This window comes from Balaenoptera musculus, chromosome 16 (assembly GCF_009873245.2).
Source record: "Balaenoptera musculus isolate JJ_BM4_2016_0621 chromosome 16, mBalMus1.pri.v3, whole genome shotgun sequence".
Lineage (NCBI taxonomy): Eukaryota > Metazoa > Chordata > Mammalia > Artiodactyla > Balaenopteridae > Balaenoptera > Balaenoptera musculus.
In genome coordinates this window covers 47,451,352-47,465,405 of record NC_045800.1, presented here as the reverse complement: position 1 = coordinate 47,465,405, position 14,054 = coordinate 47,451,352, and positions in this window count along the sequence as shown.

Sequence of the window (14,054 nt, the reverse complement as noted above, 5' to 3'; positions counted from 1 at the left end):
GATTACATTTCAAAGGGATAGCTCCCAGGTCCTTGAGAAATAAATTCCTGGGTTATAGAAGATACATCTCAGAGAGACAGAGAAAGGATTCACAGTTTACTTTAGTTTTCTAAAGTAAATGCTCTAAGAAAAGGCAGGTCAGGAGCCTGTAATCAGGTAGTGCCTGGAACAAACAGTAAATTCTTTTGGCAGCATTGAGCTTTGTCAGGGAGGAACTTAAGGGGGCCAGGGTCACCATTCCAGGCATGCACACTTATCAGAAACTATGCTAGTGTTTGTTCAAGTGTCTTGGTGTGGGACTGGACAAAATTGTTTGTGCTGAGAGTCTCAAGTTCTCATAGGCCACGACTGGAGGCTAGTCAAGAAGAGGGCTCAGAGGTAGCTGACTAAAGTTTGGTCAGGGAGAGAGTCTGTCATGATAAAGCCACAGTAATCAAGACAGTGTGGTAGTAGCATAAGGATAGACATATAGATCAATGAAATCGAACTGAGTGTTCAGAAATAACCCCTACATATGTGGTCAACTGATTTTGACATCTAGCAAAATCCTGCCCTGTCTGGATCCCTAAGTTACGCCTCTCCCAATCTCTGGATATTTGGCTCCCAACCTTCCCCTACCTCCTGTCCCTGTTTGGTATAATCATGGGATTTAGGCACTGCTATCAAGCATGAAGAGGAACAGAGGTGATGTTAGTTCTGGAGCAAAAATTCCTGAGCTTCAGGGAGCATCCTGGCCTCTGGAAGGAGGTGCTGAGCTGAACTGACCTGAACAGGGCCATCTGTCCATCCCCCCTTCCACCACCCTGGACCTTACCCCATCACCCATAATCATGGGTTCCTTGGGCCCCCTGCATTTTGCTTGTGTGTGGGTATGTACGTGTGTGTATATGTGTCCACATGTGCGCATGTGGGTGTGTTTGAAATATAATAAAGATATTGGAGACCCCCCCCAAAAAATCCCACTTAGGAGGTTTCGAGTTAGCATCTAGCAAATATTGACTAAGCTCTGATCGCAAACCAAGCACGGCACTACTTCCTGGGATTATTGAGATACTTAATATATGGCCTCTCTTGGATAACTCAGTTTTGTGAAGAGTAGATTTTTTGTTAAGGGATATAACAGAAATATAAGGAAAGTACCAAGCAGCTCTCAATCTACTTTCAGTTTTCCCACTTATAAAATGAGGAGTTTGGACAAAATCATTGTTCTAAAACTTTAAAGTGCATAAGAATCACTTAAGGAATCTCTAAAAATACGTATTGCTAGGACCCAACCCTGGAGAGTCTAATCTCATAGGTCTGGGGCCCAGGAATCTGCATTTTAGCTAGGCACCTCACTTGATTCTGATGCAGGAGGTCTAAGGAGCACATGTCAGAAATATTGGCCTGAAATATCTTTGATTTCTGATATTTTCTGATACTACTATTATTTGTAAATGACGCCATAGGCAATAACCATACAACCTTAAAAGTGCATACATTTACCCTTTGGATATATTGTCAGAAGTATGTCCAAAATATAAGAACTAAAGTAATAATTGTAGCACTGTTTCTATTAGAAAGAGAGAGAATCTAAATACTCATCTATAGAGAGCTAGTTAAATAATCTTTCATAATCGTTACAAAAGACTACTACACAGCTGTTTTAAAAAATGAGGTAGTTATTTATCACTGATATAGAAAGAACTCCAAGTCTACTTTTAAGAGTGAAAAGCAAGATGCAAAACACTGTGTGTGGCAAATTATAGCCATAACTATATTCGTCCTTCTGCAAAGTAATCTTGTCTCCGCACCATCAAGAGTAAAGTCTTTTTCCCCCTCTCCTTGAATCTGGGCTGGTTAAGCAACTTGCTTAGTCAGTGGAATATGACAGCTGGAACAGTCTTGGACTTCCAAGGCTGGATCATAAGAAACTGTGCAGCTTCTGCCTTGGTCTGTTAAAATGTTCACTCTTGAGATGCTCTTTCTCAGAGCCCACTAGCCATCCCATGAGAAGCCCAAGCCTCATGAAGAGATCATATGCCAACATTCCCTTCTGTCAACTTAGTTGAGCTCCCAGGGGATTGAGTCTGCTTGTCCAGCCCAGATCATCTGGGCTGACCTCCACTGCTATCTGATTGTAGCTGCATGAATGACCACCCCCTCAAGAGGGAACCCCTCAGCTGAGCTCAGTTAACCCACAGAACTGGGAGCGATAATAACAAATTGTCATTTTAAGCCACTAACTTTTGGAGTAGCTTGTTACACAGCAACAGATAACTGTAACACTGTGTATAATTCGATCCTATTTGCATACTTTTAAAAGATAAGGATTTAATGTGCTAATATACACATAAGAACATTTCTGGGAGTATCTCCAAGATAACCCCCCTGCCCCCGCAGTGTCCCCTGTTTCAGGAAATGGGGCCACTCAGTTGTGCAGGCCAAAGTACTTCAGCCCATTCTAGCCTCCTTTTGTTCTTTACCTTCCACATCCAATTCACAGGTAATCTCTGCTCACTCTATTTTCAGAATGTATTGCACATCCAACCTCTTCTCACAGCCTAAGCCAAGGCCCCATAATCTTTGACCTGAGCTACGGTAATAGCCTCAAAACTGACCTCTGTGCTTCCGCTCTCATTGTTAGCTGATTATTGTGCACATAGCACCAGAATGGACATTTAAGACATATATGATCAGTCGGTCACTCCTTTGATCCAGCCCTCCAATGGCTCTCCATTACACGCAGAGTGCTGTCCAAAGTACTTATCTTGTTCTGTTTGAGCTGGCCCTCAGCTTGCTCTCCAGTCTCAGCTCCTACCACTTGTCCCCCTCATTACTCTCATCTGGCCACTTTGGCCTTCTTGCTAGTCCTCAAACCAAGAAACCCCTCACATCTGAATTTTGTACTTGTGCTCTCCCTTTCTAGAATGATCTTCCCCCAGGTACTCTTAGGTTCATTCCTTCACTGCAGGTCATAGCTCAGAATAATCCTCTACTCTCGACACTCTCTTTTCTTCCATGCTGCGTTTTATTCACGGCATTTACCACTACCTGATACTCTTTTATGTATTAGCTTGTTTATCACCTCCCTTGTCCACAAAAGTGCAAGCACCATGAGGCAGAGACTTGACATATCTTGCTCACCACTGTTTCCCAGAACCCAGAACAGTGTTCAGCACATAGTAGGTGCCCAACAAGTATTTTAAAATGAATGAATATCAACAGCAGTTACTTTTGGGGTGAAGTGTTGGAACAGTGCGGGATGGAGCTTTACTTTTCATTTTATACTTTCTGTACCATCTGAATTTTTCTAATCTCATGCATATATTACTTTTTAAAAATTTTATCTTTTAAAAAAATAAATTATTTTATTTATTTATTTTTGTCTGCGTTGGGTCTTTGTTGCTGCGTGTGGGCTTTCTCTAGTTGCAGTGAGCGGGGGCTATGCTTTGTTGCGGTGCGGTGCGCAGCTTCTCATTGCTGTGGCTTCTCTTGTTGTGGAGAGCTGGCTCTAGGCTCGCGGGCTTTAGAAGTTGTGGCATGCAGGCTCAGTAGTTGTGGTGCATGGGCTTAGTTGCTCCCCGGCACGTGGGATCTTCCCGGACAAGGGCTCGAACCTGTGTCCCCTGCATTGGCAGGCGGATTCTTAACCACTGTGCCACCAGGGAAGCCCCCCACACATTACTTTTAAAAAACAACAGTATGGGTTATTGGGAAGTGGGATTTGGGACTAAATTATTTTCTTTGCATATTTTTATACTTTTAAGAATGTCAGTACACAGTATTTTAAAAAATGAGGTAGAGGGCCTGCAATTTAAATGCCATCTTCCCTCTTCCAACAAAGTTCCTGTAAGCAGAACTCTTTGGAGAAGAATACGAGAGCCTAGATAAGTGTTAGGGGCACTAGATGTGGGAATGGAATAATAGTGTTGAGGTATAATTAAAGCTCCCTGCTGTCTTTTGCTTTTGAGATGGCCAAAAGCATTTTAATTTGTATTAAGGCTCATTGTAAACTCCTGTAGAAGGAAGAAACACAGGGTCAGCTGTTTGCAAATAGTGGGAAATCATAATGAGGGCAGGGATTATACTATTGGAAAACAGAAGGGACTAATTTTAGACAGGTATTATAGACTGAATGTTTGTGCCACCCTCCCCAACATATGTTGAAGCCCTGTCCCCCAGTATGATCCTCTCTTAAGGATGTGTCTGGCAGGTTCCACCAAATACAAGCTTTTGTATGTCAACAGCTGGGAAACTTTTAATACCAAATGCCTTTAACAAGAATATAAAAGCAAATGTACACACACATAAAATCAAGGATGTGCAGCTTTGTTTAAGCAAGAGTACACAAGGAGATCCAGGGGAAGTTTCGTGAGTCTTAAGCAACATAAGGAAGAATTTTGAGTGTAGAAAGGGGACTTGGGAGAGAATTTCAAGCTTGTGAAGCAATTGGCTAACTTAAATAGCAATGACAGTTAAATATATACAGTGTTTTATGGTTTCCTTTATATTGCCTTTTTGTTTTAGTTCTGTAGTCCAATTATACTCATTCTGCAGATGGGTCTGTTGAATGACCTTTAAAGGTGCCTAGCCAATTAGGGACTCAAATCCAGTTCTAAAGTTTTCCAAAATTAGATCTCCTCAAATCCCATCCTGCCTCTCATCTGATATATTCAAGTGCATGGAGACCCCTTTTGCTCATGCTGTTTATTTTTAACATTAAACTTTTATTTTTCTTCTTATTATTTTTTTATTGAAGTATAATTGATTTACAATATTCTATTAGTTTCTGGTGTACAAGCATAATGATTCAGTACTTTTACAGATTATACACCATTAAAAGTTATTACAAGGTAATGGCTACAATATATCATTGTTGTTTATATATCTTATACATAGTAGTTTGTATCTCTTAATCCCATACCCCTAATTTGTCCCTCCCCCCTTCCCTCACCCCTTTGGTAACCACTAGTTTGTTTTCTATACCTGTGAGTTTGTTTCTGTTTGCATATACATTTATTTGCATTATTTTTGAGATTCCACCTGTAAATGATATCATAAACTATTTGTCTTTGACTTATTTCACTAAGCACAGAATTCTCTAGGTCCATCCATGTTGCTGCAAAAGGCAGAATTTCATTCTTTTTATGACTGAGTAATATTCCATTTTGTGTATATATATATATATATATATATATATACCACATCTTCTTTATCCATTCATCTGTTGAAGGGCATTTGAGTTGCTTCTGTATCTTGGCTATTGTAAATAGTGCTGCTATGAACACTGGGGTGCATGCATTTTTTCAAACTAGTGTTTTCGTTTTTTTCAGATATATTTCTAGGAGTGGAATTGTGGGATCATACGATAACTTTATTTTTAGTTTTTGGAGGAACCTTCATACTGTTTTCCACTGTGGCTGCACCAATCTACATTTCCACCAACAGTGTAGGAGGATTCCCTTTTCTCCACATCCAGGCCAACATTTGTTATTTGTACATTTTTTGATAATAGCCATTCTGACAGGCGTGAGGTGATAGATCATTGTCGTTTTGATTCCCTCATACTGTTTAAAGTGATGCCCCAGATCTCACCACACAGAAATGAAGATGTCACAGTCACTAGAATCACTAGAATTAAGCCAACACTCCTGAGGTTTGGGATGGACACTGAGAAACTATCCATAAAATTCTGGCAGAAGTGAAAATGGTATTAGATTTATTATGTATTTATAAATGTATTTATTGTACAATAAACATACCTAGGTTGAGATGAAGTTTGAGAACATGGCCTCCTTTTCTCTCCAGTTAACCTCACACTGTTTGATCAGCACACACACCACCTTCCGTGCCGCTTAGTAAGGTTCTTCTCTTTCCCTTTGGGCCCAGGCGCTCTGTTCTACAAGCCCAAACTCACATCCCATCACAGGATCTAATCCCTTATTGCTTTTCCCAGTCATCTTTGTTTGCCTTTGTGTCCCTTTCTACCTGCTACACTACCAGAAAAGAAAAATAAAAAGTAAATAAAGATATTTCCTTATCTGGTTTGCTCTGAGTTCAAAAGGAGGAGAGACTAAGGTAGATAAATAATGATAATATTTAAGGTAGATAAACATGAAGTCTTGATTATGTCTCCCAAATCAACTGTACAATGATGGGCTGGGTATTGACAAACATTAGTCAATGAGGCTTGCCCCTTCTTCCAACCCCACTCTACTTTCTGGTATCCCTGGGCTGAGAGTGGGATGCTTCCTGCAGTAATTCAAAAAGAAGTGACTCAACATTCAACTTTTAATTTCAAAATAGACTTTCATAGCCCATGGCAGAGACAACAGCTTTAGGAGAAAAAGGCTTTGTGGGCATCAACAAATTCAATTCTTAGTCTGAACACTAGGCACAGAAAAAACCTAACAGCCACCCAGACTAGATGAAGATCCCATAGGCCTGGGGAAAAGAGAGAGTTGCAGAGGGGAGCAATAGAGTGAGTCATGGATCCCTGATATGAATATATAGATGTGGCTAGATATGGGTCATTTTTTAAAAAATTTATTTATTTAATTAATTTATTTTTGGCTTCATTGGGTCTTGGTTGCTGCGCGTGGGCTTTCTCTAGTTGCAGCAAGCGGGGTCTACTCTTCATTGCTGTGAACGGGCTTCTCATTGCAGTGGCTTCTCTTGTGGAGCATGGGTTCTAGGCACGTAGGCTTCAGTAATTGTGGTGTGTGGGCTCAGTAGTTGTGGTTCGTGGGCTCAGTAGTTGTGGCTCACGGGCTCTAGAGCGCAGGTTGAGTAGTTGTGGCGCATGGGCTTAGTTGCTCTGTGGCATGTGGGATCTTCCCAGACCAGGACTCAAGCCCATGTCCCCTGCACTGGCAGGTGGATTCTTAACCACTGCGCCACCAGGGAAGCCCTAGATATGGGTCCTTGAATGGGACTTCTGTGTCCTACTCATTACCCCACCTACGGTGGGCAGCAGAGGAAAGGGCATAGGCAGCAGAGGCCCCAGATAAGTGGGAGGGTCCTGGAGTGGGAAGGGAGAGCTGTGCTCACTTCTCATGGGGCCCAGGGAGAACCAGCGAGGTCTTGAAACATCCCCACAGTGTGGCACATGGTGACAGCAGTGGGGTGCAGCACAAGCTGTTCCGTCTCCTGGGCTCCCAGGGTGGTGAGGGTGCATATCTAAAAGTGCCCCGGGCCCTATGAGAGGCCATTGGGCCTGCAAGAGCCCTGCATTGAGGACAAGCAGAACTCTGAGTGTGCAGAGGGATACTTTTGGCAACATTTCCAGATGGGTTTTCCAGCTCTGTAAGTCCTGTTGCCTGGAGGCCTCCCACGCATTGAGTCAGGGAAGAGGCGGTGCCACCTTGAACAAAGGGGTCATTGTTCTGCTTTGGCCCTCAACACTGGTTTCTGTTTCGAGTTCCTACCAAGACAATTATCTTGAAGACCAGGCCTGGTTCAGAAAGAAATTCAAAGTTCCTTAAGATTAGAATAGGATATGTCTAGGTTTATGTCTGTTGTCCCACATAATTAAGAAGGGCTCCCTTTTGGCCTTTTTGGAGTAATGGAAATGTTGTAAATTTGTATTATGCTGGTGGCTGCATGACTCTACACATTTGTCAAAACTCATCCAATTAGACATTTAAAATAGGTAAATTTTTATTGTATGTAAATTCTACCTCACAACTGAGTTTTTAAAAAGACACAGGATGCTGAAACCAGTGAATGGAAGTTTAAAGAAAGACAGAATATTATACCATCTCAAAATTGCTTATTAATTACAAAAGGAAAAAACAGTAACTTTCAATGCAGACTAAGTGATACCACTCTAACCAAGTAACCAAAGTTAATTACCAATGATGGGGTAAAAATGAGCTTCCTGCTACCATGCCCTAGGACATTTTGGAGTTCCTGCCAAAAATGCATAACGTAAGCTAATCACAAGGAAACATCAGACAAACCTATTCTACAAAATAACTGGCCCATAGTCTTCAAAAATACCAAGGCCATGAAAAAATGAAGAAAGGGTGAGCAGCTGTTTCAGATTAAAGGCAACTAAAGAAATATGACAAAGATGCAATCTTTGATCCTGGACTTGAATCTGGAATATTGGGACAATTGCTTAATTTCAAATATGGACTGTGGATTAGGTAACATTATTTTGTCAATGTTAAGTTTCCTGATTTTGATAAATGTACTGAGGTTATATTTAATAAAAAGGTCCTTGTTCTCAGAAAATTCACTTAAGCATTCATGGATAAAGGGGCATGAAATGCAAATTACTCTCAGATTACTAAAACAAAGTGTGTGTGTTTGTGTGTGTGTTTGTGTGTGTGTGTGTGTGTGTGTGTGTGTGTAGACAGAGACAGAGAGAAGAAATGATGACACAAATGGGATGAAATATTAATAGCTGGGGTGAATCTGGGTGAAGGGTTATCCTGACTTTTTTGAGCTATTCTATAACTTTTCTGTAAATGTGAAACTATGTCAAAATAAAAAGTTTCAAAAAGCATCTTCTTAATGGTCAATAAGCACTTGGAAAGATGCTCAACATCATTTTCATTAGGGAAATCAAAGTCTCTGAGATACCATTTCACACCCACTAAGACAGCAATAATCAAAAAGACAGATAATAGCAAGTGTTGCCAAAGATGAGGATGTTTAGGTTTTTCCTTAAAAATCTAAACATAGAGTTATCATTTAACCTAGCAATTCCACTCCTAGGTACATGTCCAAGAGAATTAAAAACAGGTACCAAATACATACTTGTACCTGAATGTTTATAGCAGCATTACTCACAATAGCCAAAAGGTGGAAACAGCCCATATGTCCATGAGTGGATAAACAAAATGTGGTATATCCATACAATGAAATATTATTCAGCAATAAAAAGCATGAAGTGTTGATACACGTTAAACATGGATGAACTATGAAAACATTATGCTAAGTGAAAAAAGCCAGTCCAAAAGACCACATATTTTGAAACTTATTACAAAGCTAAGGTAATCAAGACAGTGTACTACTGGCATAAGGATTGTTGTATAGATCAATGGAAAAGAATTGAGAATCCAGAAATGGACTCTTGGATTTATCATCAATTGATTTTCCACAAGGGTGCCAAGACAATTCAATAGGGAAATAATAGTCTTTTCAATAAGTAATATTGGGACAACTGGATAGTCATATGCAAAGGAAAGAAATAAAAACCTACATCACACCATACACAAAAATTAACCCAAAATGGATCACAGGTCTAAATGTAAGAAGTAAAACTATAAAACTCTTGGAAGAAACCATAGGAGTAAATTTCTGTGGCCTTGGTTTTGGCAAAGCCTCTTAGATATGATACTAAGAGCATAAGAGGCAAAAGAAAAAATAGCCAAATTGGACTTCATCAAAATTAAAAATTTTGTGTTTCAAATGATACCATCAAGAAAGTGAAAAGACAGCCCATGGTGGGACTTCCCTGGCGGTCCAGTGGTTAAGACTCTGCATGGGACAGATCCCTGGTTGGGGAACTAAGATCCCACGTGCTGCAGGGCATGGCCAAAAAATAAATAAAAAATAAAAATAAGCCCATAGAATAGGAGAAAATATTTGCGAATTATCTATCTGTTAAGGGACTTGTATCCAGGATACATGAAGAACTCCAACAACTGAGCAGTAAAAATTCAAATAACAATTAAAAATGAGCAAATAACTTAAACCAACATTTCAAAGAAGACATGCAACTGGCCAATAAGCACATGAAAATATGCTCAACATCAATAGTCAATAGTCAACATTAAATGTAAATCAAAACCACAGTGAGATACTAGGATGGCTAAATCAAAAAGATAGACAATAACACGTGTTGATAAGAATGTGGAAAAACTGTAACCCTCATGCATTGCTAGTTTGAAAGTAAAATGGTGTAGCTGCTTTGGAAAATAGTTTAGCAGTTCCTCAAATGTTAAATATAGAACTGTTATATGAGTCAGCAATTCCACTCCTAGGTACATACCCAAAAGAATTGAAAATAGGTACTCACACAAATACTTCTACACAAATGTTCATAGCAGCATTATTCTCGATAGTCAAAAAGCAGAAACAACTCCAATGTCCATCAACTGTTGAATGGAAAAGATGTGGCATATGCATTCAATAAAATATAATCAGGCAAGAAAACGGAATGGATTACTGATCCATGTAATGAGGCTGAACCTTCAAAACATGCTCATTGAAAGAAGCCAGTCACAAAAGACCATATATTGTATGATTCCATTTATACAAAATATCTAAAATAAGCAAAATCATAGAGACAGAAAATAGGTTAGTGGTTGCTAGGGGGTGGGAGAATGGAGGACAGAGGAATGATAACTAAGGGGTATGGGGTTTGTCTTTGAGGGTTCCAAAATTCTAAATATTTCTGAAATTGATTGTGGTGATAGTTGGACAACACTGAATATGTTAAAAACCAGTGAATTGTACAGTTTAAAATGGTAAATTTTGTGGTATTTGAATTATATCTCAATAAAGTTTTTATTAAGAATTAATTCTACCAAGGAATAAAACGACAACTTGAATAAATGGAAAGGCATATTCTGTTCTTGTATAGGAACATTCAAAATCATGAAGATGTCAATTCTTCCTAAGTTGATCTATAAATCTATTTCTAAAATATCTACAGGATATTTTTGGTACTAAATGATTCTAATGTTCATTTGGGAAAAGAAACAAGCAACAGTAGCTCAAATAATTCTGAAAGAAGAACAAGAAGGGACTTACCAGAGGTAAAAAGAGAGTATAATAAAATAATCAGATATTTGGGCAAGCAAAGTTGAAACAGATTGTATACTAAGTTGGGAATCAGCCTTGCTGCAGTGCTGGCCAAGTAGGCTTGTGCCAGCTTTTGGGTCCCTAGGTGTTTGAGTCACTCAAGGGTAATTTTTTATGTTGAACCATATGAAATACTTGTCTTTGACCTACAAAAATATCAGTTTCAACTTAATGTGGTTTAACTTAGTATTTGGAATGACAAAATGAGGGAAAAATCAGAGCAGGGAATCTGAGTCAAAGTCTTTTGCCAGTGGCCAAAAACAAGGAAACCAAGTATCACACTAAGATTAAGGGTCTTAAAACTGGTCCCCAACTCAGAGATACAACTCATGATTGGTAGCTGATGCAATTGTGGAACTGGTGCAGGCCGGGCATGAAGTGAGCGAAGTCCCAAGGAACAGCTACAGAGGATCCTGGGCAATTTGGGGCTTTCTTTGATTGGCTATGAGTGGGAATGTGGTGAAGTACAAAGAAGGGTGACGGGTCTGGCTTGAAGATGCAGGGTCAGGACTGATCACAGAGACTCACGTGGAAAGGGGGAATTGTAGCAAATATGAGATGCAGTTGTCATCAGGCAATATATATGGTTCAGTTCTCAAGTTGGAAGCCAAGCAAATTACTATCAGGAATCAAGACACATAAATGCAATGTGTGATCCTTGACTGTATCCAAGATTAGGGAAAAATCACTATAAAGAATGTTAGTGGGACAATTGGACAATTCTGAATATGGACAATGTTAAGTAACAGTACTGTATCAATATTAAATTTCCTGATTGTGATAATTATGGTTATGTAGCAGAATATTCTTGTTCTTGGGAGATGATATAAATGGAAGTTTTTTTTGTTAAATTTATTTATTTATTAATTTTGGGGGCGTTGGGTCTTTGTTGCTGCGCGCAGGCTTCTCATTGTGGTGGCTTCTCTTGTTGCAGAGCATGGGCTCTAGGCACAAGGGCTTCAGTTGTTGTGGCTCATGGGCTCTAGAGTGCAGGCTCAGTAGTTGTGGCCCACGGGCTTAGCTGCTCTGAGGCATGTGGGATCTTCCTGGTCCAGGGATCGAACCCGTGTCCACTGCATTGGCAGGCGATTCTTAACTACTGCGCCACCAGGGAAGTCCCTAAATGGAAGTATTTGGGGATAAAGTGACATGATACCTGAATCAAATTGCTTCTGAAAAATAGAGACAGAGACACAAAGTAACTGTGGCAAAATATTAACAACTAGTGAATCTAGATGATATATATTTGATATTTTTCAAAATTAAAAAAAAAACTTGGGGGCTTCCCTGGTGGCACAGTGGTTGAGAATCTGCCTGCCAATGCAGGGGACACGGGTTCGAGCCCTGGTCTGGGAAGATCGCCCATGCCACGGAGCAACTGGGCCCGTGAGCCACAATTACTGAGCCTGCGCGTCTGGAGCCCGTGCTCCGCAACGAGAGGCCGTGACAGTGAGAGGCTCGCGCACAGCGATGAAGAGTGGCCCCCGCTCGCCGCAACTGGAGAAAGTCCTCGCACAGAAACGAAGACCCAACACAGCCAAATAAATAAATAAATAAATAAAATTTATTTTAAAAAAAACTTGGAAGGGATAAAAGGAATACTAGCATACATTTGGTCCACTTGATATCTACTGCTCTGTCAGATGGGGAACACTTAGCAAAAATAGGAATCAGGTACTGGTGAACATGTTTTAAAAGGAGACACTAAAATGGAATGGACACATGCAACACTGGGCCTCCTAAGTGTCAGAAGTCTGCTGTCTCCTGCCAGGCCTGTGCTCCACAACGAGAGGCCGCGATAGTGAGAGGCCCGCGCACCGCGATGAAGAGTGGCCCCCACTTGCCACAACTAGAGAAAGCCCTCGCACAGAAACGAAGACCCAACACAGCCATAAATAAATAAATAAATAAATACATACATACATACATACATACATACATACATACCAGCACCCTGGAGTCAGATGGTCTGGATTCAAGTACTGGCTCTATGATTTGTGAGCTGTGTGACCTTGAGCAAGTTATTTACCCTCTCTGTGCCTCAGTTTCTTTACCTTAAAATGAGGAGTAATGCAGACAAACCTAAATTTTGTAGAATGGGGACATTCTACAAAATGACTGGCCAGTACTTTCCAAAAGTATCAAGGTCATGAAAGGAAAATTTTAAAAAAACAACAAGACTAAGGAACCATCCCAGATTAAAGGAGACTAAAGAGACACAACAACCGAATGCAATGTGAGCTGTTAGGTGGGATGCTGGGGCAGGAAAAGGCATTAGAGGGACAAATAATAATTGGCTATATGAATATACCAGCTCCCTCCCCACCCCCCCCCCAGAGAGAGAGAATTCTGAGGAGTGTGTTTGGCGGTGCCTTCCAAAGACTCCCTGCGGGAGAAGGCTCCAGTCACTCACTGGGACAGCTTGATTCTTAATACGTCCTTTATTGGCTGCTGCCTTCCATTCTCTGTTTCCTCACTCCCTGCCCAGTGTTCACTCTACCTCCCCAATAAACTACCTGCTCTAAAGTCCTTGTTGCAAGGTCAGCTCCTAAGGGAACTGGAACTAGGACATTTCATTCCACTGATATAAAGCACAAAAATAGCTAGAATTAATCTATGCTATTAGAAGTCTGGGTAGAGCTGGATGGGGACAGAAGTGGGGCTCCTGGGGTGTTTGTAATGTTTTGTTTCTTGATCTAAGTACTGGTTATATAGCTTTGTTCCATTTGTGAAAATTAGCTGAGCTGTATAGCTATGTGAAAATTAGCTGAGCTGTATAGCTACAATAGGTGCTCTTTTCTGTAGGTATATTATAATCCCCCCCAAAAAATAATAATAATTCTGTTAGTTCTGACAGAGTGTTTTTGTTTTTTGTTTTTTTTTTCAGTGAAGGAATGGTAAAAATTCTTACTCATTGGCTTGGCAATGAAAACAGGGATAATACATTTATATTAGCTAAAACAACAAATCATTCTTATAATTATTTTTCTGGTTCACATATGGTCAGTAAATGAGAAGAAGCAAAGGCCAAAGAGATGAGAACTTGGGCCCGGATGGCAAAGGAGAAGACAAGAAAAAGAAGATAAAGATGGCATAGTATTCACAGATCAAGAAAGAGATAAAAGGAAGCAAGAGACAACAAAAAAAGGTAGAAACACAGACGTTTTTATCTCCATAGGGTCAGAATAGGTTATAAAGCTTCCTCTCCAGAAAGACAAATATCGTATGATGTCAGTTAAATGTGGAATATAAAA